General features: G+C 58.9%; 1 protein-coding gene and 1 long non-coding RNA gene across 5 annotated transcripts in view; one reads left to right on the forward strand and one right to left on the reverse strand.

Moving 5' to 3' along the window:
- Positions 1 to 26,885, reverse strand: part of Rbfox3 (RNA binding fox-1 homolog 3) — a 370,105-nt gene that overhangs the window by 276,781 nt on the left and 66,439 nt on the right. For all 4 annotated transcript variants that reach the window (XM_058579985.1, XM_058579983.1, XM_058579984.1 and 1 more), the window contains exon 2: positions 12,313 to 12,437. The gene's annotated coding sequence lies outside the window, so the exon portion shown is untranslated. The remainder of the gene's footprint in view (positions 1 to 12,312; positions 12,438 to 26,885) is intronic.
- Positions 5,147 to 8,952, forward strand: LOC124094077 (uncharacterized). Its single transcript, XR_006852123.2, has 2 exons — positions 5,147 to 5,301; positions 5,390 to 8,952. It is a non-coding gene; the product is annotated as an uncharacterized LOC124094077 (long non-coding RNA).

Genomic DNA, 26,885 nt, shown 5'->3' on the forward strand with positions numbered 1-26,885 from the left:
CGCACAGATGGGTGGATGATAAATATGTAGACACATAGAAAGATAAACAGTAACAGATGCGTGGGTGGATGATGGACACACAGTCACTGACGGCTGGATGGAGAGAGGGATGGTAGGTAGATGGAGAGGGATGATGGCTGGATGGAGAGAGGGATGGTAGGTGGATGGAGAGGGGGATGGTAGGTGGATGGAGAAAGGGATGATAGATGGATGGAGAGGGATGGTAGGTGGATGGAAAGGGATGACGGCTGGATGGAGAGAGGGATGGTAGGTGGATGGAGAGGGATGGTAGGTGGATGGAGAGGGGGATGGTAGGTGGATGGAGAGAGGGATGATGGGTGGATGGAGAGAGGGATGGTAGGTGGATGGAGAGAGGGATGATGGGTGGATGGAGAGGGGGATGGTAGGTGGATGGAGAGAGGGATGATGGGTGGATGGAGAGAGGGATGGTGGGTGGATGGAGAGAGGGATGATGGGTGGATGGAGAGGGGGATGGTAGGTGGATGGAGAGGGGGATGGTAGGTGGATGGAGAAAGGGATGATAGATGGATGGAGAGGGATGGTAGGTGGATGGAGAGGGGGATGGTAGGTGGATGGAGAGGGGGATGGTAGGTGGATGGAGAGGGGAATGATAGATGGATGGAGAGGGATGGTAGGTGGATGGAGAGAGGGATGATAGTTGGATGGAGAGATGAATGGTAGGTGGATGGAGAGGGGGATGGTAGGTGGATGGAGAGAGGGATGGTAGGTGGATGGAGAGAGGGATGATGGGTGGATGGAGAGGGGGATGGTAGGTGGATGGAGAGGGGGATGGTAGGTGGATGGAGAAAGGGATGATAGATGGATGGAGAGGGATGGTAGGTGGATGGAAAGGGATGGTAGGTGGATGGAGAGGGATGGTAGGTGGATGGAGAGGGGGATGGTAGGTGGATGGAGAGGGGGATGGTAGGTGGATGGAGAGGGGGATGGTAGGTGGATGGAGAGGGATGGTAGGTGGATGGAGAGGGATGATGGGTGGATGGAGAGAGGGATGGTAGGTGGATGGAGAGGGGGATGGTAGGTGGATGGAGCCATCACCTTTCCGTAGCTCTGGGCCCTCTACTGCTGTGTGGCCTTGGAGAGCCCCTCCAACCCTAGGACTGCCCCTGGTCTGGAGTGGGGTGTGCTAGAGCCACCTGGTCCCGTCTAACACTCTGGCCTGGATGACAGTGCCCTTGGCACATACTTAGCCCCTGTCTCAGTGTCCGGCCAGTGAGGACCTGGCCACTTGCTCTCGGGTCCCCCAGCAAGAAAAGACAGGGCTGACCTCTTGGTGCGCACGTCCTCTGTGGCTGATCTTCCCCAGTCCTCCTGACCACCCTGGAGGTGCTGTACTGCACTGTGGGGCTGGACTTCCCCTGCACCTCAGATGGACACAGCTGTGACCCCAGGAAGCAGAGCCCTTCCCAGTCCCTCCTAGTGGGTCCCCCTCACCCTACCAGGACAGGGCCATCTGGGCCAAGAAGTGGCAGGAGCCCTGGGTAAGTGCAAGGGCAGTGGGTGGGTGAGGGGTCTGGAGGGCAAAGGCTCTGCTCACTGAGCACAGAGGCAGGCCGTGGCCCCCCACCTGGGATACAGGCCCCCGAGCATTCTGAGGGCCAGTTGAGCCCAGCGCATCAGAGAGCCACACCACACACGCGTGTTCGCCTGCCCTAGGGGGGCTTCTCAGAGAGCCTCTATTTGTCCCATCTCTGCATCCCCCACCATGCTCAGCCCCAGGCCACGGCACCAGACCCACAGACTGGAGGGGTGTGTGCTTGACTTCATCCTAATCCAGAAGGTCCCCAGGGTGAGACGCCACCTCTGGCCAACGTGCAGCGTGCCCACTACCTGACAGAGGGGAAAGAGAGGTGCAGATAAGACGGCTGGTGAGGCCGTGGGCTGGGGCAGCCGTCACTCCACAGCCGTCACAGGGTCACCAGGCACCTCTGAAATGCCTAGCATGGCCTTCATAAAATCTCACAGCAAGACGGCATGAAAACTCACCTCGGGCAGCCCACCCTCGATGCCCACTCTCACGTTGGAATAACTGCAGCCCTACCAAGTGCTTCTCAAACTGGGGAACCCCTCCCCAGCCCCTCGAGATGCATGGGGATGGGAAGAGGAGCCCTGGGCGTCCAGGACCCATCGGCTAAGCCTGTGCCTGGGACGGCAGCTCCGGTTTTGTCTGAGCAGTTCAGGGGAATATTATGGTTCTGTCACAGCCGGGGAAGCGCATTGTGGATTCAGTGTAAGACGTGTGTGAATTTTTAAGATAACAAATAAGACTTCAAAGAAATGTCATGCTTTCTCTGGCCCCCTTCTGGCAACAGACGCCCAGGTCCCCAGGGGTGCAGGCTTACTACTCCCTCTCTTTGGAGCCTCGGGAGGAAAAGTGCACACCTCCAGTGCAGTGCCTGGTGCCCTCTATCACCTGGACAGGCCATTTAATCTCCTCTGCCGGAGCGCAGCCCGCCGTGCACAACACACACTCTGGCTCTGTGTCACGCCACCGTGTTAGAAAATGAAAAAAATAAATAAATAACCAGTCCTTCCTTTACGCTCAGTAAAGGAGAAAAACACTGCAGAATCAACTCCACAGACAGACAAAAGGTTTCTGCCGCCTCAGCAGAAATACTCAGCGTCTCCATCTACAGAGTCGGGGTGAGCCATGGGCCTGGGGCACCCCGAGCTGAGGCCGGGAGGAAGAAGCGTCTGGAGGACTGACCCTCCCTGGCTCTCAGCTTGAGAAAAGCAGAGAGACGTGGACGGTCCCTCTGTCACGCTGCACACACAACCATGACCCACGTCTCCAAGGGCAGGGAGACCTCAGAGAGCACCCTTCAGGGGTGCTGGTCAGGGTGCAAAGCTCGGGGTATTTGCCGTGAAGTGAGGGTCCCCATTCTGCAGAGGGTGTGGGCTGTAAGTAATTAAAACATGATTATGGGCTGGGGCTGGGGCTGAGTGGTGGAGCACTTGCCTAGTACATGTGAGGCCCGGGCTCAGTTCTCAGCATATGATTTAATGAATAAAATAAAGGTCTGCAAACAACCGGAAAATATCTTTAAATAAATAAAAAATTATGACCCGGGCTCGGGAACCTTGTGAGCCAACGGAGTGTCCTATGGCAATGACCACGGTGACATTCTGGCCCACAACTAGGAAACAGCCTTCAAACGCCACCACTGGTCAGCTCTGCTCTTGTGCCCAGGAGGACACTGGTACCCAGCAAGCAGGGCGTGTGCATCGGACAAGGACCAGGCCCTCTCGGCGGGCCCAGGTCTAAAGGTCGTCAGCACCTGAAAGTCCTCTGCTTGAGGATGAGCTCCCTTGAGAGGACAGTGTCCTGTGAACACCGCTGGACGGGCAGCCAGGAGCATGGCTGTACCAACACAGGCTTGCTGTCCCGCCCCCACCACGGGCCATATGTGACCACGATCACTGTGTCCCAGAGCAAGGGAGACTTCAGGAGGGTGACCAGGCACCGTCCAGACCATTACATCAAAGGCGCTTTGTGCAAAGCCTTGCAAGGACCCTGCCACAGCCGTGGGGAAAACAGAAGCAGCAAATCTGTGCCGCTCAGAAACCCGAGAGGGAGGAGCCAAGGGGCATCGTGGCAGGTGGCACAGGGGCAGCCCCGCCGCACTCCTCTCACCTGCCACAGCCACAGGCAGGCTCAGAGGGCCAGAAGGCAGAGAGCTGGAAGGGCAGCGTCCGGGACAGGCCCACTGGACACCCAGCCCAGGGAGCACTTGCTCCAAACCCAGGGCAACGGGCCTGCCTGCTGGGACTCCATCCAGACCAACCACAGTGGCCGTGCTGCCGGGAGGGATTTCCTTTTTAAAATAACCATTTATTTTGAAATAATTTAAGGCTCATAAGATGTTGTAAAAATAGTACAGAGAACTCCCATGTACCCTTCTGTCATGGACTGAACTGTGTTTAAAATATATATATATATATATACACATGTGATGCTGAAGTCCTCACCCTCGGCACTTTAGAATGTCACTGCTTTGGAGACAGGGCCCTCGAGGAGGTGAGCAAGGTGAAATGAGGTCACTGCGGTGGGTCCTGATCCCGTATGAATGGCACCTTGTGAGAAGGGGTCAGGACGCAGGTGCACAGGGAGGCAGGGCCAGCCACCACAGGGGCCTCCAGAGGACCCTCCCCTGCGCGCGCCGTGGACCCCAGAAGATTGACTGCTGTGGCCCAGCGTGGTGCTCAGCTAGGGCTGAGCTCTCACCCATCCGGGGCTGCCATGGTCCCATCCGGGGGCCGGCCCTGGGCTCAGCAGAGGCCAGGCAGACATGGCCCACTCCATCTGCTGGCTCAAGCCTCCTCGGTGGGAGCACTTCCCAGACCCCCTGCTGCAAAGGAGGCAGCCCTGATTTCAGATTCACTGTGGACCTGACTTTTGTTTTAAAAAACAGCCGCAAAAAAGAACTTACTAGGAACATGGAATGAATTTACCAGAAAAATAGAACAAAAGATACATGTAAATCACAAAGCCCAATTCCTGATTAGATTCACAGACCTAAAATCACTCTTTCAAATTGCTATGAAAGACGCACTGCTATGGCTGGGATCTGGTGTCAGCGTGTCCCCCAGGATTCACATGTGGGTTACTTTGAACCCAGTGTGGCAATGTTGAGAGGTAATGGAACCTTCCGGAAGGGTAGCCTGGTAGGAAGTCCTCCAGCTACTGGGCCCTGACGTGGAAATCATTAAGGCGGTCATCCCAGAACACTGACTTAGCTCCTGCGAGAGCCCTTCCCTCTCTCTGGCTTCCTGACTGGCCACAAAATCTCTCCCTCCCCTGCCAATGTGGTACCATCTACCAGGAGGTCTGCACCAGAGCCAGGCAAATGCAGGCTCCATGCCCTTGACCCTCTAGAACTGTGAGCTAAATAAAGCTCTTTTCTTGTAAAGTTATCCAGCCTTGGGTATTTTGTTATAGCAACAGCAGACACTCTAATGCAGTTGCTCTCGAGTTCCATATTCAATCGCAGGGACCAGCAGCAGCAGCTCACAGATAGGCACTGGTCTGTGGACCTCACTTTGAGTAGCTTTGATATGGATCATCATGACACGTCTCATGTGAATGTCTAGAGAATTGCCAAGGGATCGAATTTGGAATGGTCCTATGCTCATCGTCTACCTGTGACTCCGTCTTCCCAGGGAACCCAGCTCAGTGTTGTGAGGATGAATGGGGTGATGACTCATGTGGACTGGGGACGATGGCCGTGTCAGCCAGGAAGACCATGCTCGGGTGCCCCTCAGGTCAGCAGGTGTCTTCACGCGGGATGTTGAGTTATGAGCGTGCCGGTTGACCTCTGTTCATCCTGGGCTTACCTTTGATTGCTTCCAGGTCCTTCCACAATGTCCACATCCTGATTAACCCCCACCGGGAGCTGCAGGTGGCCACGCCCTGCGAGCTTCCTGCAGTTTCAGCCATTACTCAGCAATGCACAGCGGCTCAAGGTCACCTCGGCACCATCTGTCCACCTCCCTCCCTCCCACCCCAGGGACAGGGGAGAGATTACCCTCCACCCCCTCTCCCTCCCTCACACGCTGCCCTCCCTGAAGCAGGCTTCCTGACTCCATCTAAATCACCTGTCTCCCGGGGCCTTGCCAACATGCCTCTCCTCTGCTGCCCACTCCTGCCCACAGATGTGATGGACAACGCCAGGCCTGAGGCTTGGTGCATCCCGCAAATCAGAGGAGAACTGGCTTCCTCCCCATTATAGGAGCCCTCGCCGTCCACCAGGCCTTGGTGGAGCTCGCTGGCCACTGCATGTGACGCTGGACGTGCATGCCCCTGTGGGAGAACTGGGCCAAGACGCCACGGGGCAGACCCGGGACCCGCCTGGTCCTGCCAAGAGTGAGACCAGGAGCTGGGTGCCGGCCAGGGCCCAGGCCCTCGTGGCCTCCATGACAGACCGTCTGCCTGGAACCAACAGATGGACACGGTCCACACTGAACCAAGGTGCTCTCTGTGCAGGACATCTGTGAGTCACCAGACCAGCCCTTATCACCGGGTGGGTCATCATCGCCAAAGAAGAAGAGGGTGCATTTCCCCAGACACTGCTGACCGCTGGCCACCTCAGACGGGTCCGTTGCAGAGCAGCCCACACCGTTTCTGCACCAGGCTCCCCTCTGCCCCAGGGGACTACTTGTTCCTTTTCCTGGCGTCCTCGTGGGTGTGGACAGTTCAGATCCCCACCTCCCCTGTCCCCGGGCTCCACTCCTCCCAGCGCCCTCAGCCCTCCCCTGCAGAGCCGCTGCCCTCCTACTGCCCGGGCTGGGCCACAGGAACCACCTGCCCCCCACCACCTTCCCAGGCCAGGCTCCACTCCTTCCCCCAGTGCACCCCGCCAGGCCCCCTCGAGGCTCCCGACACCCTCCGTCCCCAGCCAAGAGCTCTAACCGCCCCCTGACACAGGTGGGAGAGGAGCCCGCCGCTCTCCTCCCCACAGAGGTGTGTGCCCGGAGCCTGCCGCATGAGCCGGCTGCCTTAGGCTTAGATTCAGGGTCCGCCCTTAACTTCTCAGCTGGCTCTCGAGGTGGCAAGTCTAGGGGCACCTGAGGGGGTCTCCAGAGCCAGGAGCCGAGTAAATTTCTATTCTTCACAAATTATGCTGCCTCCATATTTTGCGATAGCAACAGAAACCTCACTGAGATCCCCCCTCACAGCTCCTCTGCTGAGTGGCCAGGGACCTCCTCACCTCCTGCCATTGTCCCGAAGCCCAACTTGCCTGGTCCTCTTGACACCATGTCTGCTAAGATTAGTGCTGTGGGGGCTGGGTCAAGGCCACCACGCCAGGGTCACCTTCCTCAGTGGGGTACGGAGGGTAGGTAGTAGAACTGTGTCCCTAGGAGACTGCTCAAGTCCTAGCTCCAGAGCCTGTGACCGTGACCTTATTTGGAAACAGGGTCTTTGCAGGTGCCATCACGAGGGACCCTCATGAAATGAGGGGCCTGGGACACACGCACACACACAGGAACATCCCACGGAGACACAGAAGGAGAGACACGGAGGGGAGCGGCCACCTGAGCACAGAGCAGAGCCCGGACAGACGCATCTGCACGCCCAGGAACGCCAAGGACAGCCACCGCCACCACCGGGAGAGGGGCCTGGGCTCCCGGCTGTGTTTTAGGTCACCAGCTACAGCAGCCACAGGACCCTGAGACCAGCTCTGAATCCAGTGTGCCTGCCCAGGTGCCACACCCGCGCCCCTGCCCCACCCAAGGCCCTCAGGCATCCTCAGGGGGGCAGCCAGCAGAGCCCCCGCGTCCCCAGGCCGCTCTGGCGCCACATCTGGAGACTCCTCACCCTTAATCGTTCCTAATGCTCTAACACACGATGACTAATGGGCTCTAATTGGCAGCCTCGCGGGGAGCGGTGGCCTGGGGAGCTCTGCCGTGCCCTCCGCGACCTGCACAGCCTCCTTGCCGCGCACTCCCGGAGCTCCAGAGTCACCGGGAAAAAATCGCTGGTCCATTTTTCTATTTCTTAAAAAATGCCGCAGCAGTGCCAACGAGCCACTGTGCCCTTCAACCACCAGAGACAGGGCGAAGGAAAGGGTGGAGGAGAAGCAACCAGATGGGACAAAATCTCACAAATGCCACTGAGGCCTGTGACAGCTGCCGGAGACACGCAGGAGGCCTCTTGGAGCAAGCCCAGCGCGAGTCCATCAGGGAGCGTGGAGAGAGTCTGGCAGAGTCCAGCCCAGATTTCCCCTTGAAGGGAAGCGACCAGGCACCTCTGATACCTGCTCGTCTCCCCCCGACCCGAGGGTGCCGCGCACCGTCCTTCCCAGACTGCAGAGAAGGAGCCAGAAGGTGGATGGGGCCACGCAGAGTCAGGCTGACAGATGCGGGGACCCAGCAGAGAGTTCAGAAAAGCTGGAGGCACCCAGAATCCTCAACTGCTGGGGGTCAGAGAGACAGAGGAGGAGACGGGCAGCCCGGGTCCAGGCCCTGTCTCCTGTCAGCAGGGCCCACTGCAGAGACAGTCCTGGCAGAGTTCAGAGGAAGGGGTTAGAGAGGTGAGCCGGGTTCATTCTCCAGGAGAGGAGGAAGCCCTGGGGTCTTCAGACGGATCCCTGTTTCCAAAGGTTGGCTCAAGCTAAGGGCTCGTGTTGAGCTGTCGGATGCCACCAGGACCTGCCCCACACCTGGGGATGGCAACCACAAGTGTCACAGAGACACCTCAGTGGCTCCCGGTGCCTCTAGGTAAAGCCCCGCTGTCTCTCCCCACCCTGGGAGACCACCCCTCAGACAGTGCCGGGCACACCAGCCGCTGATGTGGGCAGTGGAGGCTCAGCTCAGCCGGGTGCCAGGGGCCCTGTGATGGATGCTGGTTTAACAGCTTTTAAAAACAAGCAGACAAGAGACGGGCGTGATGGATGAGTGCGGGAAGCAGCCTCATTTGGGGATGATTTATGAGAGTCGCGTGTTGCCACTCATGGGTGCAGCCCCGAGGATGGGTCTGGGGAGACGGATGGGCTCCAGCACAGAGCCCCTGAGGGGCGTAGACCGCTCGCTGTGTCCCCACAGCGTGCTGCTCGTGCCTGGCCAGCTTGTGCCACCTGGCCATCAGGTGGCCACGGCTTCCCAAGAACCAAGGTGCTCCCGCCCCGAGAAACGTCTGGAGAAGGGACAGCCAGCCATGCCTTCAGCTCCTGAGTGACCCCAAGACACACTGGGTTGGGAGAATTCTGTCCCCTGGAGTGGCAAGGGGGACGCCCAGGAGGGAAGAGCATGCGATGCCCACCAGCTCTAGTCCCCAACGCTGTGGCCAGGTCGTCTCCTCCCACATCTGAGGGACCATCGGCCCCAGGCCTCAGCCACTGCACGTAGCAGACAAATCTCGTTTTGCCGAGATTAATTTCCATCCAGGTTTTTAATAAAGACTCGTAATTTACTGTATGGTAAGATCCAAATCGGATCCATATTTAGAAGGGATGAGCTTTGTAATGGGCTCTTACCCATGGGACCCTTTGTAAGCTGAAGGAACGTCTGGGCAGGGACGGTGGCCTGGGAGGAGACCGCAGGCTCCCCCACACCTCTCCCAAAGCCGGGGGTGTCTGGGTGAGGGCCACACCCAGCGGCCTGCGCGGCTCGGCCTTTCCTGAGCCCAGCAGCCTCTGTCCACTCAGGCTCCTGAGGCTTTTGTGGCCCTGACTTCCCCGGCCTCCCCTGACCTTGAGGCCACTCTGGCCCTTTCCTCCAGTGGCCTTCCACTGCCCCAGAGCCAGGCGGGCTGGCCTGCAGGACTCAGGTGCAGTACGCCCGCCCCAGGTGGACGAGGCAGCCCCCCTTCAGAGCCCACAGCTGGGTCTCGTGAGACCCTGGGGGAGGGTGCATGCAGGGGTGAGGAGCACAGCACCCTGGCCACTGACCTGCTTGCCTGGGCTCCTCCTTCAGAGACCTGCCACCCACCCTCCCAGAGCCCATTAAAAAAAAAAAACCAGGGTCAAGGCCACGCTCAGGTGGCTGGGACCAGAGTGTCTGCCCTGTCCTGTGAGCCTGCTGTCTCCTCCACCCCTTCCTGCGGAAGGGCAGGACTCTCAAATGCATGGCACCTATGTCACCACTTCAGGGCAGGCCCTCAGAGTGCAAGAGGGCAGGGGGTGAGCCGGCTCTGGTAGAAGGCCACTGGACAGTGACCCTGGCTGCCCACCCTGAACTTCCCAGACCCGCTGTCGGGGATGAGCCGGTCTTGGGCTTTTGGCTTTGATGGCCCCAAGGATGTATATATGCACCTTTGGGGGAGGAGAACACCTAGTCTCAGACCCTGAGCAAGGTGAGGCTGGGCCTTGCTGCCTCCTCAGAGGAAGCCATGGGGACTGGCTGCTCCCACCAGCTGCCCACAGGGACATCCGGGTTCTGCTGTCCTTCCAAGGACAGAGCCCCGTACAGCTGCTTGGAACCAGGAGCTCAAGTCTCCGAGGACAGTGGTCCTGAGGGCTTTCCTGCCCTGTGCTGAGGTCAGGGCCCAAACAGGCCTCTAGCAAGGTCCTGAAGCCCCCAAGGCCAGGATCCCGGCAGTGGCAGGTCCTGGACCCTTCGCTGCAGCACTGTGGAGCCAGGTCACCAGGAGCAAAGGCTGGCTAGAGGCTCATTCCACTGCCCTCGCCCGGTCCACGGCCCAACCAGCCCTCCCAGACAGAGCAGCCTCGTCTTCCTGCTCCGACTGCCCCACACAAGAGGCCAAGCCCGTCAGTCCCTTCCCCAGAGATCTCAGTGCCTCCCAACACGCCCACAAGATGAAATCCAAAATCCTTAATCCCTGTGTAGAGGCCACTAACCCCGGCCAGGGACACCCGAGACCTCGTCTCCTTCCACCCTGCTCTACCATTCAGCCCATCCACAGCTGCCTTGGGGCCTTGGCACCACCATGCCCTGCCGGGACAGTGGTCAGAGTCCCTCTGGGTTCTCCCTCCCCACCTCCATCTCTCTGCTGGGCCCCTGAGCCCTGTCCTCCACCAGCAGCAGTGTCCTCCCCTCTCCATCGCCTGGGTCCACTTCTTTCTCTCACAGCCTCTCCTGACCTGACATGACCTCAAACACGCCTGCTGTGGTCCTCGTCCACCTGGAATACAAAGGCTGTCAGGGCTGCGGCTTCTGCTCCTGCAGCTCCAGAGCCCCAGACAGGGCTCGGCTCAGCTCATCAGAGGTGTTCAAAGGTAGGAGCTCCTCGGCTGGTGACAGTGACGTCCCGAGGAACCCACCATCCAGCACCCTGACCTACTGAACCTGACAGCTCAGCAGCAGCACGCCACAGAGGAGGCTCAGCCCAGCGTGGCATGACTCAGATGGCCCCTGGGGAAGATGCACTCCGGATGCGACGTCAGCGTCCCTGGGCCACAGCACTCTCACACCATGGTGAGGCACAGCCGTCCTAAGTCAGAGACCGTGTGTGTGGTGGGTCAGCAAACACAGATCAGCCCGGATCAGTGAGCCCAGGCAGGAGGGAGTCCCCACGGCCCCGAGGCAGGAGGGAGTCCCCACGGCCCCGAGGCAGGAGGGAGCCAGCACCACGGAGCAAGGACAGCGAGCACTGGACGGTGACGAAGCTGGGGGTGGGGATCGGAATCAAGACCTGGGAAGGGCCTTTAATGGGTATCAGAGAGGCCAGCCGGCGTCCAGGTCTCTGCGCGGGGTTCTCGTTGGCATCGCACAGTCAGTCCAGAAAGCCCACCACAGTGCGCCCACAGCAAGCCCTCCCCGCCTTCCGTGACTCTGCCTGGCCAGCCTTGGCTGGTCATTAGCCGGGGGCAGGGCTGTGCTGAGCTCCTTGGTGGCCAATAAAGAATCCCTTGGGTTCTGTCCCTGGCTCCTGGGCAGCGACCTCCAGAGGCTTTGGAATCTGGGAGGCATAAGGATGGATTTTGATGTGTGTAAGGAGCCCCTTGATCAACTGGACCATGGGCCCAGGGGGCTCCTAGTGGGCTGCCCATGGTGTGGGGGTGAAACTGGCCATGCACCTGACGAGAGGCTGGACATTTCCCTCCACTTCTCCGGGAGGAAAAGGGACTGGAGACGGCTCCAGCCCACGGCCAAGGATGTAACGAGACCCCGAGGAAACCCTGGACACCCAGGGCTCAGGGCATTTTCTGGTTGGTGAGCACCTAGCTGGGCCGGGCTGGGAAGGGGCCGGGAGCTGTGTGGGACCCTGAGCCCTCGCCCTCGGTGCTCTGTATCCTGAACCCATCAGCACAGCCTTTTCCTGAGACGCGGGAGCCACTCTGGCAACCATCAAACCATGGTCATGGGAACCCGCCAGGTGTGGCTGGTCTGTGACAGGTGTGGTGGCCCAGGCCCGCGGCTGGCATGGAGCCAGGGAGGTCTTGGGGACTTTGCCCTAGACCCCGGAGTCAGATGCCAACACAGTGGCCAGTGCTAGAACAGACTCCAGGGAGAGGGCAGCCATGGCACCCTCTGCAGCTCGCCAGGCCAAAGTGCAGCGCCTCCCGTGGGCATGCAGGGCCACCCGGGCAGTGACCAGAACATGGAATCCACCCTGGACTCTGCAGCATCTCATGCCAACACCAAGCAGTGAACCCCTCTCCCCATCTGCCCTCCTTCCCCAGGCCAGGCTGATGGTTTTCAGGGCTCAGAGAACAGCCCAGTCTCCCCCACTTCCTCCCTGAAGCCACAGAGACCCAATGCTCTGCAAACCAGAGACGTGCACAAACCCCCGACCCTGCAAACCCCCATCTCCTTCAAATGCTTTTCCATTGCAAATGCCAGCTCCAAGGGCGCTGCGGCGGGTGGCAGCCTTACCTGGCAGTGGGAGGTGAGGGCAGCTTCGCTGGGGCAGGAGGCCCGGGAGGTTCTTCTTGGAACTCCCCTGGGCAGAGCCAGCGTTGCCGGGACGCACTCTAGGTTCCCAGGGACAGATTCTCAACCTGGAGGAAAAGAGAAGAAAGTAAAGCAACATCAAGACCAAGTACCCTTGAAGCATTCTCATCTTGATCTAAAACAGATACTGGCATTAACAGATGAGCGGGGACCAGGGTCCAAGAGGCTGTCACCATGGATCAGTGTCCCTCCAAAAAGCACTTTGCATCTTAAGCCCCAGGAGAGGAGAAGACTCCAGGGGGAAATGGCCACCAGACCCTCCTGCCAAGCAGCGGCACCCAGGGCCACTCCACGGCCGGCCCCTCTCTCTTGCTGCCCACATGCTCAGCTCCGCAGCCTGGTGAGGTGGGACCCACTGAGCAGCCCCACTGTCTCTCAGGCCGTCCTGCTCTTTCCTGCTCCCTCCAGCCTGGACTCCACAGCCAGTCACTACCTCCCCTCCCTCCCTGGGGAGGCCCCTCAGTGACATCGTTGCCCCGATCACAACCCTCAATGGTGTCGTGCCTCATTTTGAGGAGACGCCCTGCTTTGATGGTAAGTCCAGCTCTCAGACCCCTGAGGCTGACAGGACTGGGGACCTCTCTAGGAAACCAGGCCAGAGGACGGAGGCAAAGCTCAGACGCAGGCTCGTGCACAGGGTCCCCGCGTTCATGGACAGTGTGGTGGTAAACCCTCCTCTGCCTACTGGACCCTTGCAATGGCCCCTTCTCCTACTCCACTCCCTGGTTCCCCTGCAGCCCTCCGCCCCTGGCTGGCTGCCCCTCAGGCCTGAGCACGCCTCCCCCACCATGCCGTGCCTCTGTACCGCATGCTGCACCGTGAAGTGTTCTTCCCCACATACGTGGCTCACTCTCCACCCCCATCCCACCCTCACCCCAGCACCCCCAGGAACGCTGCACATGTGGCCATCTCCCATTGAGGGCCCCCCAGGGAGAGAACTCCCCATTAAAAGCCCACTACCCCTTGGCACTCCTGACGCCTTGCTCCATGAAATCCCCCCAGGAGAATCTGAGATCTGAATCCCCAGAGCCTAGAAGGTGCGTTTGTGGGGGCAGAGCCCACTCAACGCCTTGTGAGTGGGTGATCTCCCACTGTTACTCTGCCCCACCGATGCCTCTGGATTTACATCGAACAGAACCCCACTCTCCAGAGTCAGGGTCCAGGGAACAGGAAGCGGGTGGTTTCTGGTGGTTTCGTCGGTGGGGGCTGGTTGGGGGCCATAGGTACCCGGGCCTTGGAAGACTTCCATTTGGTTAGGAGTGTGGAGAGCCACTCTGAAGGGGCCTGGAGACTGGCTCTGGTTAGTTATGACTCCTCAGTCAGGACTGGAGGAGCCCCAGCCTGTCCCACCAACAGCACGACTGCCCATCCCCAGATCTCTTTAGGACGCCACGGCCAAGACTAGCAATTTTTTTTTCCCTTTTCCTAAAATCCAGGCAGTTAGTGGAGCATGACCCCCGTCCAAATGTAGGGATGACGGCACAGAGAGCCCAGCCAGCTCCAGGAAAGGCCCAGCGACGCCTGCCTGCCCCGTGACCACCTCTGCCAGGCACAGGTGGGGCACAAACCCCAGGCTCCAGGGGGCTGCGCCTCGTGGGAACAGCAGGGTGCGTTGGAACCCCCTGTCCTATCTCCATGGTCAACAGGCAGCCAGGGAGGAGCTGGGGGACAGCATAGGGCAGAAACCAGGTGGAGGACCAGGTGGAGGAGGAAGGGAACAGCCAGGTGGAAACGGCTGACCTGAGCTGGGGGGCGGAGGGGCAGGCTGCTCTCAGACGAGGTCCAGTGGCTGATCTGGGAGCCTGCGGCATGACCTCAGGGCCAGGTCGCAGACAGACCAATGGCCCAGGGAGGAGCAGCTGTGTGGGACTGCACCCCGGCTCTGCAGCCACCTTGCAGGTTCAGGGGATCACCCCGGAAGTCACCCCCAAGTCTCTGCTCTTGCTCTCAGGTCGCCTCCTCCAGACATCTCCCCGAGGCACATGGAGGGGTGGTCCCTGGACTCCCCGTGCTCTGCTCTCTCTCCCTCTGCTTTCTCCCCCACCTCCAATGCCGAGGGGGCCCAGGACCTGGGCGATGGGTCAGGCGGGTCTGCTTGTGGGTTCCCTGGGCTTTGAGGCAGACAGAACTGCCTCACAAGCAGCAGAGGAAAGGCGAGGAGAGGCACCCACAGAAAGGTGGGCCCGGGGGACCTCCCCACCTGGAAACAGAAGGAGCCCCTGGGGAGCAAGCTGCCCGGAGGATGGGCACGTGGACTCGAGGAAGCTGTCCAGCCAGGGATCCCCCCCAGAGTCCCTAGTGCCTCAGCCCCTGAAGCAGACAGAGAGGGCACAAGGGTAGGAAGGGAGGCACAGTAAAGGAACCCAAGAGGCACCAAGCCCTCCTCCCCGGGAGGCTGGTCTTTACTAAACCTAAAGCCCCAGCCACTTTGCATCCCCTGCCCACAGGCACCCTCGTGTGCACCCGGAGAGCCGCGCCTCAAGCACCCCGCACATCTCCAGGCTGCACCTCCAACCACTTCCCTGAGACAAGACATCACTCCATTTTAACACATTGTGCACAGCCCCACTGTGGCAGGGGACATGCTGGCTTCAGAGTGAGGGGTCGGGACCATCCTGGCTGCCATCCTCCTGGGCCCAGCCTCAACCGGGGCAGGTGGGTCTCGGGGCCAAGAGGTGGCTAGTGCACCCAGGCCTCTCTCGCTGTGTGGTCAATGGAGGCCCTGCACCCAGCCCCACGGAGAGGCCCAGCCGGCTTTCGCTTTTCTCAATGGGGCTGAGTGGAGATCATGCAGCGGCCTGTCCTGACTGGGAGGCCACACTTCTCCCGGCTCTGCAGCAGGAAACACCATCCATCACCCACAGCACAGAACACAAGCCGCAGCCTGACACACCACCCTGTGCCCTGCACCCCCAGCCACTGCAGGTTTAGGGGACCGCCAGGCCCTCCCACCCCAGCATGTGCCCCCCACTTTGCAGGATGCCAGAGGGATCAAAGGGGCGGGCAGTGAGAGGCGGAAAAACAAGGTGGCCCTGAAGCCTCTCTCACGGCTCTGGCTGTGCTGCCCGCAGACATGGGTGGAGAGGAGCAGGACTGGGTGGGCTCCAGGAGGGAGGAGAGGTGCGCACTGGGCTTGCCCGGGGACCCAGGGTCAAGGGCACCGTGCACTATTCCCCCATGAGTCACTGGTGGGGACAGAAGGGTTCGGTGTTTTGAGGTGGGAGCCGTGTTGTTCTCACTCTATGAAACCACATTCATTGTGTCCCACTGTGTGCGGAGAGCACTGCCAGGCCCCGACGGTGAGCCTTGGCACGCTCACTGCCCAGCACAAGGGGGACGAGGCGCCAACTGCTGACCTTCAAGCAGGGAAGTGTCGAGGGCCAATTTATCTTTTTCAGCTGCAGGGAAGTCCAATGGGGAACCCTGAACCCTCAGCACACGTGTGCACGCGTACACACACACACACACACACACACACACGTGCACGCATATGCTGCACTTCTGCCTACAGGACACCCCTGCGGTCAGCGAGGTGCAAAGTGTCACTGTTGACCACGACTTTTATCTCTTCCTCAAGATCCTTCTACTTGCTCTTTCAGGATCCAACCCCTTTACTCTAGTGGTGTGGCCCCCCAAAATAACTTGGGGGTCCAGGAAGGCTTAAGTTTCCCAGGAAGCCTGGCCATGGGTGGGGGAAGAGCTACAGAGTGTGAGGTGTGGTCCTGCCAAGGACCAGGCGGTGCCAGGCTTGGGGGAGCTCAGTCTCAGAAGGACCCCACCAGCAGTCCGTCAACTAACAGCAAGGGTGGCTACTCCCGCCCATGGCCCCTGAGGGGCCAGCACCCGTGTGCAGGAGGCTGGGGCTCTCTGAGTGCTCTGGCCCCAGAAGGCCTCTCCCCAGACTCTTGTCTGAGAGAGAAGATGGAAAAGGAAACTCTTCAAGCCAACAAAGGAAGACGAGGTGAGGGTTGGAAGGAGAGAAGAGGAACAGGAGCAGCGGGGACGGGGAGAGAGGGCCCTAGGGACGAGGCACACATGTCATCCAGCGGGGACGTGGAGGGATGCAGCTGAAGGGTGCTCTGTAGTGGGAGCAGATGCCACAGCAGACAGGCCAGGCGAGGGGCGCTGTCCTGCAGGGGTCACAAGGCTTGGGACAGGCAGGAGAAAGGCCGCAGAAGCAGCAGGTGGCCGGTCGGCAAGGGCTGGTCCAGATGGCCTGGCTGAGGCACACGTGTTCAGGAGGGTCCCAGAGTGACAGGTGAGCACCTGCTAGGAAGAGTGGGCCAAGATGGGGACGGGCGGGGCTGCCATCATCACCACCGTGTCATGGAAACAGGACAACATTAGTCACAGGAGGGCAGACTCAGGCCAGTCTTTGTGCTGACACACGGTAGGCGCTCAGCCCGTATCGGGGAAATGCAGGATGGAAAGCAGAGGGAAGCCCATGGGGTGAGTAGCCGTGCCTCGTTAGAGCTCGGAGCTGACGTGAGCAAGGACACAGGGAGGAGAGGAGGTGCCATGCCACAGTGCCCCGGGATGGCCTCCGGCCTGGGTGGGGGCGACCGAGAGCACCCCCACTTTCTGCACTGCCAAGTGGACTAACACCTCAAAGAACCCTGGAGTCCCAAGACCTGGTGCCCTCAGCTGTCCCTGCAGAGAGAGCCCCCCAATCTATCTGGATTTCCCCCCGAACCCCCAAAGAGGAAGACACACTTGGACTTGAGGACCCAAGGACAGGCTGGGGATATCAATGGTCCTTTATAATTTAGGGGTCATCTGAGGAAGTGGCTTTATTTATAGGATTCAAGATGTGGTGCTGCAGAGGAGCAGAAAGGGCCTGGGAGTGAAGGAGAAGCCCCCAGCCCCAAGCCCAGGGGGCTGGTATCTGGGGAGGACAAGGGCGCCCCCTCTGGGAAAACGTGGTCCTGCAGGTAAATTCAGGGGCTATTTATCTGGAGGCCAAGTGCCTGGGAACAGGCCCCTGTCCAGCTCAGTGACATTCCTTGGAGTTTCGGGGGTGATGGGGTGGGAGGAGTCCACCAGCTTCCCAGCCTATCTCTTATGGGCCCTGTGACCTGGACAAGCCAAAGATCCGTGATGCTTCCCCCATGGACTCGCGGGAGGCACTACTGTGTGCGAATGCAGACCCAGGCCTGGGCACCTGGTCAGTGCAACAGCTCCCCAGTCCCCATCATGTGTCTGGCTCTCGCCGCTCCTGACTCCCTGCAGGAGGCCCAGGGAGAATACTTGGGAGAGTGTGCCCTGAGCTCCTGACCCCGAGGACCCAGAGTCCTGTGGGCCACCAGAGGCCTGCGGCTCTGTTCAACTGTGCACTCGTGCAGAGACACTGCAGGGGTGGGTGCAAGGGCACAGGGCTCTCTGGTGCTTATTGTGGAGGCGTCTGTCAAGGACCCTGGGATCTCCAGAAATCAAGTTTTGGCTGCTCACTCATCTTGTTTTCTCGTCTGTTTTTTAATGGAGATATGAACATCACCAGCATCCCCCTGGCCCTGTCCGGCCCCCAGGAGGACTCAGGCAGTGCCAGGCTGGTGTCTCGTGTGTCTTAGAGCTGGGCCCCTCACCCCAGCCACACCTTGGCGGGTTTGTTTCCCTGCAGATGAGAAACTTGGGCCTTCCAGTCCTGCCTCACAGAACGTCAAAAGGAAAAAAAAAAGAGTCTGAGTAACTGCGAGGATTGGGGATTTATTGTTTAAAAGGATTCAGTCCCAAGCCCACCGAATCCTCAGGGCGTGGAACCTTCGCCCACTGCCCACCTGCAACACGGCAGCCTCCGTTTCCCTTCCCTCTTCTTTCTCACATAGCTGTTCCTCGTGTGCCCATGTCCCTCCCGCCATCCTTCATCCATCCACAGCACCTTTCAATTCCTCCTCGTCCTCCGCTTTCCCCCAGAAGAACCAACATCAAGGTTAAAATGAGACTCAGACCAAGAAAGCGCAACTTGCTGTCTTCAGCGAGAGAACAACAGAGGGCCCTGCGTTTCCGTGCACTGGGGTAGTAAAGATTACGGGAATGTACAATATTCGGAGTAAATGAACCTCCTCCTCCACTTCCAAACCACTCTCGCAAAGCCAGCTTCAACCCCAGCTCCCCTTGTGCCTTATGAATCCTGTCTCTGGCAAAAATAATTTGGGTTTTATTATTCTGGCATCTGGTGGGAGTCTGTGACAATGTGACTGTAGCTGCACTTCTTTTTTAACACCAGCCTGTTTTAATAATACATTGTACCTTTTGGTATTGTTGAAATGTTACATTATTCAACGCATCCAACAGGAACAGGAAGGGCCTTATGTAATTTATGTGTCCTCTGCGCTGTGTTTAAGGCTCCCAAAGTAGAGGGGTGTAATTTGGGAAGTGCTTTACCCCCAAGGTCGGGCAACAGCTTCTGGAGGGAAGACGGGTTGGTGGCTGTTTGGACGGAGCTCAGGCTGGGGAACTCCAGATCCCACACCAGAAGTGTCCCCTCAGTACAAGAATCCCTGGCCCAGCTGTCCTGGCTTGCTGGACCCCCGGCCTTTCAGACAGCTCTTGGTGAAACGGGGGTGGCAAGGGCTTTCCTGCCGTTTCCCTGCCTCCCCCTTCACAGCAGCAATCAAGGCCCGAGACCCGGGCATAAAGGCTGGCTCTGCCTCAGGCACCCTGAGGGAACTCCAGCTCATCCAGCTGTTCTTGAAAGCACCATTGCTATAGAGGCTGGGGACACAGGGGATCACCACAGGGACCGCCCCAGGAGCACGCAGTGGAGAGACGTCAGGCACCCGAGGCTCCCACAAGACCACGGCACAGGGCAGAACCTTGTTCTGATCAATGCCACATCCAAGGCGTCGGGCACAGTGCGTTGCACACAGCAGGGGCCAGATCGCTGCACGTGAGTGAGTGGACAGGGAACCCAAGCCGGGCATCGCCCTCAGGCCACGAGGGTGCTCTGGCTTCCTGGTGCCAACAAAAGAGAGGGGAGGGGCCGCCCAGGGGAGAGAGAGACGAGAAGTCAGGAGGAAGAGACTGCTGTGGAGAGGGTACAGGATGGGCAGGAGGCTGGGGCTGGATGGGCCAGGGGATGGGGCTGGCCATATAAGTCAGGAACCAGATCAGGAAGCACCTTGAATGCCTTGCCAAGGACTTTAAAAAGCCATTTGAAGAATTTTAAGCAGGAAACTATGCAGATGTGTGTCTCAGGATGCGAGCTCTGATGCCCACACCAACCGGGTGGACGGGGCAAAAAGAAGGCAGGATCCCAATCGGCTGCCGCAGGTGATCAGATGTGAAATGAGGACTCACAGAAGGGCTGGTGGGGACAACGAGCAAGATGAGGGGCCTGAGAGACCAGTCCCACGTGGGGGGTGAGGGGCACAGAAGAGAGAAGCCACGCCCAGGCTTTTGGCCTGTCCCACTACACGGCGAGGGTGCCCAGGCCAGATGGGGTGGAGGGGGAAAGGCGGGTCTGGGAAGCCCAGGACAGCAGGGACAGTTCCGGCACAGTGGACTTCAGCGGGTTGATAACCTAGTTTATTATTACCTGCAGCACGTTCTGTTACTTTTCACACCTTTTCCTGTGTTTGAAAGGATGTAAATCAATGTTCTAAGGCTGGTAGGGCTGAGTACAGATGAGTCAGAAGAGCCCCCGGGGGCCAGGGAAGGTGGATGGCAGGTGGTGGGTGCTGGGATCTAAGGCTTAGGAGGCATCTTGCCTGCTCTGGGGACACGGAGGCCCCTGTGAGCCCGTCTCTGGCCCTTCCCGTCATGGCAGTTTGGTCTAGGGGGAGAATGGGACCCAGCAGGTGAAGGTGCCATCATTCCCAGGTCACCAAACACATCGTGCTGGCCTTCCTTGCCACGTTGGAGGAAGCCAGCCCCATGGCAAGACCTTGGGCAGCAGGACTGAAGGCTGGCAGCCCATCACAGGGACTATCTGAGATCCTCCAGCCCCACACCTCACTAAAGACCTTGAGCCCAACGCCCCACTAAGCCGCTCCCAGAGTCCCCAGCCCCAGAAACCAGGAGCTAATAAATGATTGTTGTTTGAGGCCATTAACTATGGGGACTCCCTACCACACAGCCATAGATAAACTACACAGAGATCACGGAAAGCAAATGCTGGCCGCAGCCATGGCCCGGGCAGGATCCGCAGGCAAGAACAGACTAGGGGCCACTCCGGGGCTGGTGGGAGGACAGGAGGCCCGAGAAGAGGAACAGAGGAGCTCCAAGAGGAACGAAGACAAGTTGAGAAACACCCAGGGATGGGGTGCCCCAGAGCAGGGGCATCGGTGCTGCCACGGGGCCAGGCCGGACGCAGGCATCCCGGGGACAGCGGAAGCCTTCCCTGCCACCTCTTTGGTGGCTCCTTCTCATCTCCCAGACCACATGTGGAAACCACATCTTTGATGAGAGGCCCCTGACCACCCAAGCAGGTCCCCCACCGCAGTTCCCTGGTCCCCCTGTAATTACATTTCATGGTCTGTAAGGCTGGGAAAAGCGTGTGTCCACCACTGTAAACCTCACCACCGACACATCCTGCCTTCTCCACGTTGGAGGAAGGATGCAAGGAGAGATGGGAGGAAAAATCAAAATCCCGAGTTCCACCTGGGCCCAGTTCACCAACCGTTTCCCTCCCACCACTACACACACGTCCCTGGGGGAGAGCTGGGAAGGTGGGGAGGAGGCGCAGCGGGAGCACTCAGGTGGCCCCCAGGCTCTTGCACCACGCTAAGAACAGGCAGGACCCCCAGCTGGGGCCACGCCTCCTTCAGCTGTTCCACAACAGGGACAGCCTGTGCCCCACCGTGCCAGGCCCTCAGCAGACCCTCAGCAGTTCAGTCTGTGGGGAAGCAGGTAACCACGGGGGAGGTAGAATGTCCAGCTGAGGGGTGCCTGGAGGCTGGCTGCGCCCTGCAGCCTGCTCCTGCCCTGGGGGACCCTGGGCACAGCGCACACTCTCTCAGGGCAGCAGCTCACCTGTGAGCAGGGCTCTTGCACACGCGGCCGGGAGAGCCCCACCTTCTGTCCCTCCTCTGCACAGGGGGTGAGCAAGAAGACCACACCTGGCTGAGGGGACAGTGCGGGGGGGGGGGTCCCCTTCGCAGAGAGTGCAGTGGTGCCCACTGTTCTGTGGCCTCCAGCGTCTGCTGCAGAAACGGGGCACTTGGTGACAGGGTTTTATGTGGAACATAGACTTTCTCCAAGACCTCACAGATGGAGGGGACCATGACCCTAGTAGGATTCCGGAGTTTTGGAAAGTGGATAGAAATTGCGAGAGAGAGTGGAAGAACAGAGCCCACGTGGGCTGGGTGGCCCAGGGGCGTGCCCGTGGCTGGTGATGCCAAGAGCCAGGGGCTGGGCAGGGGTGTTCATCCTCGGCTCTAACAGGACCAGAATGACCACCTCACCTCAGTGTCCCTCTTTGAAGCCTGGGGTCTCTCCTGCTGGCCCCGAGTCCCCCATCTCTGCCCACACTTGACTGCTGTCTCCTGGGAGAATGTCTTGAGCTCTCCAATCCTAGAGAGGGGCTCCCTGCTCTGGGCATGGCTCCCTCCTCCAGCCTGGCATTCAGGAAATAACGCAGACAGTAGCATGCTTTTAAAAAAAAATGCTAGCCGTGCAGGAATATTGCTCTGCACAAACATTCCAAGAGAATTCCCCAGACATCCCTGCTCCAGGAGATCTCCAGCCTCATCTAGCTGCAGGGAGAAAGCTGCCCTGGGCAGTGTGGGCAGCAGGTCTCTCCTGTCCCCCAGCTCACAGGTGAACAAGAGGCAAACAGGGACTGGCTACAGCCAAAGAGGTGTGAGGCACAAACAGCCTGCAGGAGGACTTCTGGGCAGCACAGGTCCCTAAACCCCTGCCAAGGAAGAGGGTCCTTATCTTGATGCCTAGGCACAGTGATGCCCCCTCTGAGCCACCCAGGCATCATCTCAGGTGTTCACAAGATCATCAGGTGAATGCTGAGTACCTGTGTGTCTTCCCAAGTCTGAGAGCCAGGAGGGTCCACCATGCAGAAGGGCACGGACGTCTTCCTGGCTGACATGGGAATCCTGGGGTGGAGGCAGGGGATTGTCAATGACCTTTCTTGGCCTGTTACTGCCTTGGGACTCTCTGCTGGCCAGCTGCCCCCTGCTGCTTGCTCCCAGCCAGACCATCAGTGCAGAGAAGCACTGGCCAACACAGGTTGAGGCCAGCAGGGAGGCCCACTAAAGTGGACACTGAAGTCCCAGGTCCACCCACCTGCCCGGCATCACCCCACCAGGGGCTTCAGCATCTCCTCCCCATCCCCTGAACCTAGGGAACTTTCTAGAGAGACAGGAAAGATGAAGAAGTTCTATATCTCAATTTAGGCAATGGCTACAATGTTGAGTACATTTGTCAAAACTCGCTAGACTGGACTAAGCCTTCACATTCATAATATGTAAATCACTCTCAATTTTAATTAAAAAACCCACCTCCTGGACTGGAACTAGAGTGGAGTCAAGCTGCTCTGAGGCCCCGGAGGCTACTGAAGGCTGCAGAACCTCTTCATGGGCAAAGTCGGCCCTGGAGCCCATCCGTACATCTGGGCCAAATGATAAGCTGCTCAGTGGTACTGCACTGTCCCACTCTTGGGCTGAGAGCCCCCGTGGCCCTCCACCAGTGGTGGCAGGGAGACCAAAGCAACAGTGTGCCGTCCAGAGCCCCCACCCTTGCTCGTCAGCTCCTGAGTGAGAAGAAAGAGGAAGTAACATGGGCATCCAGGACAGGACCCTCAGCCCAGACCCAGTGCTGGCCACTTGTGTGGGGAGCAAGGACTGGGCTGCATACCTGGCCTCCGCTGGGTGGCGCCACCTCAGCAGACACCAAGCAGGCCTGGAGCATGCTGGGGGGGGGCACTGAAGGGAGTCTCTGACGGGCTGCGCTAGAGCAGCCCATGGGGCACCGCGGCTCCCTTCCCTACGCAGCACAACAGCCACCCCAGCAGCCACCAAGAAGCACCTGGAGTCTGCCCAAGGCCTCCCCAGGCAAGGGAGGCAGCTGGAGGGCCCCAGAGACCCCTTGGGCAGCCACGGGCCCTGGTCTTGCATCGGCCTCCCTGAGCCTCCCTGAGCCTCCCTGGGAGGCTGCAGATGTCGGACAGATGTGCAGGAGGCTTGGAAGGGTTATGGTCTGAACAGCTGCAGACACTGAGAGGCAGACAAGAGAAGATGTGCAGATGCCCCACCCAGCCTGGAACAGAGCCACGAAGTGACCCCAGGCCAGGGGGGCCCAGCCAGGGTCAGCTGACCCCAATGGACACATAGACTTGGAATCAATCAAAGGAAACAATTGCTACCGTACGTAAGTGGTCCCAGAAGTCATTTGCTCTGTAGCAATAGCTGAGTGATACACCTGCCCCTTTGCTCCCCGTATCACGGACATTGGTTCTATAACTTCTGCAAGCAGATCAAGTGGAGGGAGCCTCAACTTCCCTGTCTCGAGCCCCAGCTGCTCACTGGAGACAGGAAGTGACATCAAGCCTGGGAGGGACAACCGCGGAGGGAAGATTGGCCAGGCCTGAACATGCAAACTCCAGCGCTAGAGGTCTGCTCGCTGTCTGCCTGTCTACCTGTTTATTTACTTTTAATTCAAGGTCACCCAATTTTCAAAATCTCCAGGCAGTGGGCTCGGGTGGTAGGGAAGTGGGAGGATTTGCCGTGTAGACTGTGAAGAGATGAGGGCCTCAGCGAGGGGGCCGCAGCGCTATCTGTGGGCGTATTAGGGATTCGGCCCAGCACTCTTGCTGTAAATCACTCCCTATTCAGACCTGCAGCGGAGGGGCTCAAAGGTCGATTTTCCATGGTTATGACAACAAAAACTAGAATTGGGTCAAACCTGAAAGGTATTATCTCCCCCGAGCTGCTAAATGCACAAGAGTAATGAGGTTGGTTAAGCAATGTACCCTGGGCCTGTGTGAGCCGCTCTGCAGACAGATGAGCCAGTTAAGTGGGTGGGCCCGGCCGCCCAGCCACACCTCCACCTGTCTGACAGCGGGTCCCACGCTCTTTGTCTGTTGGCACCAGAATACTCTGTGGCCACAGAGAATGGGCACCTGAGGCTCTTCTTCCAGCCTGGGAAACCCTCACAGCTACCAAAGAACAGAGGTGTCCACCTGCTGCAGGACACCAGAGCCAAGGGCTGAAAGGCCAGGCTGGCTCCTGAGTCCTTCCCCTGGCTGCTTCTCCACGCCGTCATGCACAGCCACAGTCTTAACCTGGAAGAGCAGAGGGTAAGGAAGCCCTGCAGCCCTCCTGCTAAGGAATGGAGCCTGGAGCAACGCATGCCCATACCTTGGATCTGCACAGCATGCCCTTCTCTTGCGGATCACTGATTTGTATTCCATGTGCACAACGGCCCCGCCAGGAGCCCGTCCTTCAAAGCCTCACTGTCAACAGGCTTCAGATTGGACCCATCGTCTCGGGTTGCACAGTGTTCATACACTGCCCTGCCCTGCTCCTGCAGTTACTCTTGGAAAGCACCCACCTCGTCTCAAGAGAAAGGGGAGCAGGAGGTGCACGGAGAACAGGGGTCACTCTTCCAGAGCAGGTTTTATTTTTTGAATTTTGTGACAGTCATTCATTCAAACAGTGGGGGAGGGGCATGTTGGCCACAGGAGGGGGGGGGGCGGGTGGACAGAGACTGACAGGTCCAGGAACCCGGGTCACTGCTGCATTCACAGGCGTGTGATCAGGGAGCCGCTTCCCAGGAGCCCCAACGGTGAGCCCCAAGGTTCTCAAGATCAGGGCTGATGGGACCTGTTCCCAGGGCTGACCTTCCCTCTCTGGTTGAATAGGACAGAGTTTCAGTTCAGGAAGATGAAGAGGCCCTGGAGGTGGACGGAGGCGAGGGCAGCACCAGTGTGAAGGGGCTCAGCCGCCAGACTACGTAAGCCCGCTGGTTTTATGTCGTGTGTCTGACCACCGAGGGAAAGTGACCTAACTGCGGTACAAATGCAGAGTGATGCTGGGGGTCACCTGGGCCTTTCCGGGACGCATCCCCTCCTGTCCCTCCCTGACTCAACACCTCCCTGAGCAGGGCCCAGCTCAAGCCTTGCTTTGGAACTGGAGAAGCCGGGATCCTGATCCTGGCTGCTGCCTCCTCTGGCTTCACCACATTTGCTCAGCCACTGACAAGCAAGGTTCCTGCCGTTGAGCACGGAACTGGAGAGGAAGGCCGGTCTCCCCATGCCTGCCTGCGAGGCCCCGGAAAGGAGACGCCACCTGTCCCCTGCAGCCTCCCCAGCAACCCACAGTGACTCCCTTAGAGTCCCATCTCAGTCAGCTCAAGCCACCAGATTGATACCATGGACTGGGGCTCAAACAGCACTCACTGACCTCCCATGGTCTGAGACCGGAGCTCCCAGAGCAGGGAGCCGGCGCGGGTGGCTCTGGTGAGGACGCTTCCTTGGCTGCAATTCACAAGGGAGAGAGGAGCAAGCCCTCCAATGTCTCTTCTTATAAGTGCACTAATGCCATCACGAGGTCCCCAACCTCATGACCTCTTCTAACCCTAACTGCCTCCCAAGGCCCATCTCCAAATGCTATCACATGGGGCTCAGGGATTCACATATGAATTAAGGCAGGTCCCCTTAGAAAAGGAGCAAATAATACCAGTCCCCATGTCTAGGGCTGGCCTCGCCAAGTGAAAGTGTCTGCTGACCTTCAGAGCTGCGTGATCCAGCTTCAGAAGCCTGGACCAACATGTCTAATTGGACGATTTCTAGTAGCCACCTTAAAAACATTAGAAATCTGCAAGCAACAGTGATCCTTATGGTCTTTTTAATTAAAACACAACATATTCAAAGTATGATCATTTCGACATTTAATGAGCATAAAGATAATCGATGAGAGATTTGATACCCCATGCCTCACTCTCATCACCGAGGTCCTGTGTTCCCCTTATCTCAGTTCAAACTCGCCACATCCCCAGCAAACAGCTGCGTGTGGCTTGTGGCCACCATATCGGGTGGTGCAGGTGACAGGTTCTTCCATGTCCTGTGGCCCCATGACCAAAGGCACATGCAGAAAAATGGAGTGGGAAGGAGTAGTTGGGGATCCAGCTCCCAGGAGCTGACCAGCCGGAAGGACCATCCTCTGTCCAGCTCCCTCACTCGGACACTGCAAAACAAGCTTCTCCACGCTGTGGGGGTGCAAGCCCTCTAGAGGAGGTGCCCTCTTTACAGACCAGAGGGTTCCGAGGTTCCATGAGGAGTTCCTGGGCCGGACAGGGATGCAGAGCCCTCCAGCAGACCTCTGTCACTCACGGACACCCACACGTGTAACTCCAGTAAAGGGAAGAGGACAGGATTGGTGGGGGAGGGATGCCCAGGCCCCTCATCTTGAGCCCCTGTGACGGGGGCCCAAGGGAGGCAGACCCCACCAGCAGACACCCCATCAGGCTGCCCACATACATAACCGTTCCTTCACAGAAGCTTTTATGGGATTGACGTGTCCCCAGGCAAAAAAAAGAGGGAGACA

This window comes from Marmota monax, unplaced genomic scaffold (assembly GCF_021218885.2).
Source record: "Marmota monax isolate L192 unplaced genomic scaffold, Marmota_monax_Labrador192_F-V1.1 WCK01_AAM20220418_F8-fsc00353, whole genome shotgun sequence".
Lineage (NCBI taxonomy): Eukaryota > Metazoa > Chordata > Mammalia > Rodentia > Sciuridae > Marmota > Marmota monax.